Raw genomic sequence first — 1,030 nt, forward strand, 5'->3', positions numbered from 1 at the left:
GGGGAATATTCCAGATGGGCTGTAGGCTTTCAGCATAGGTGCCAAGAATGAGGCTCTTCCCAGGCTTCTCAGGCTCAGACCCCTGGGATGGGAGTCACCCGCGTGGTACAGGTCCCAGGTCTCGGGCTCATTTTTGGAATTTCTATTTGGAGATTCGGGAGGGGGGGTGGCCACTGAGCATGGGACAGATGGTACATTCCTGGTTCAGCTCACTTCCTCAGCATAATGAGTTTGTACCAGCGGGTTTGCAGATGCTTTCTGGTTTTCTCCTTAAGGAAATGGAGGTCCAAAGTGGCTTGATAATTTTCCCATGGGCCTTAGCTCATAGCATCCTCGCTGGGCAGTGCAGAGGATACTTGGCCTTTTTCCTGTGTTGCTTCCTAAGAGCCCTCCTTCCCTCCTTGCTCTGGACGCTCTTTCTGGTCCCCCAACCCACTTACCAGTGGCCTAGCCACTATCCTTTGACCCTTCCCAGTCCTCCAGGATGCCAGACTGTAGCCGTCCAGTGGGAATAGGGTGGCTGCGTGGGTGCCTCGCTGTGCATTGGAATCGCACAAACACACCACGTAAACCCGTCATCTACAGGCTACAGAGGACACATATATGGAGTCCACAAGACACTGAGGCACATCTGCAGAGCCCTGCTGTTTGGCCCAGGTGAGAGGAGCAGGAGATAGAAGGGTTCTAGGCACCGACTGGTGTGTAGCTGGGACCCGCCTGGCCCTCAGTGCTGTCCAGAACCTAGAAACACAACACTAGTTTGCCACTTAGTGGGACTGCAAAAATAACAAGTGTTCATAAGCAATGAGCCACATAACAGGACAGAGACACAGGTCAACACAAATCCAAGGAAATCTGACTGAGGATATTTCTTACTCTGTTTCCCTCCGTAGACAGCAAGACTTGGCCAGTAATATCCCTTTATTTGTCCTCGTAGTTGGGTTAGAAACTGAAAATATTGGGTCTAAACTCTTATGAACTTCTCCATTGTTTGGGTTTTTTTAATCTTTTTTTTTTTTTTTTTTTTTTT

General features: G+C 49.5%; 1 protein-coding gene and 1 pseudogene across 3 annotated transcripts in view; one reads left to right on the forward strand and one right to left on the reverse strand.

Annotated features, from left to right (window-relative positions):
* Mapt (microtubule associated protein tau) overlaps positions 1-1,030 on the forward strand; it is a 102,820-nt gene that overhangs the window by 19,138 nt on the left and 82,652 nt on the right. The gene's annotated exons all lie outside the window — the stretch shown is intronic.
* LOC116078750 overlaps positions 1-1,030 on the reverse strand; it is a 20,623-nt pseudogene that overhangs the window by 1,338 nt on the left and 18,255 nt on the right.

The sequence above is a fragment of the Mastomys coucha genome, unplaced genomic scaffold, assembly GCF_008632895.1.
Source record: "Mastomys coucha isolate ucsf_1 unplaced genomic scaffold, UCSF_Mcou_1 pScaffold5, whole genome shotgun sequence".
In the NCBI taxonomy this organism is placed as follows: domain Eukaryota; kingdom Metazoa; phylum Chordata; class Mammalia; order Rodentia; family Muridae; genus Mastomys; species Mastomys coucha.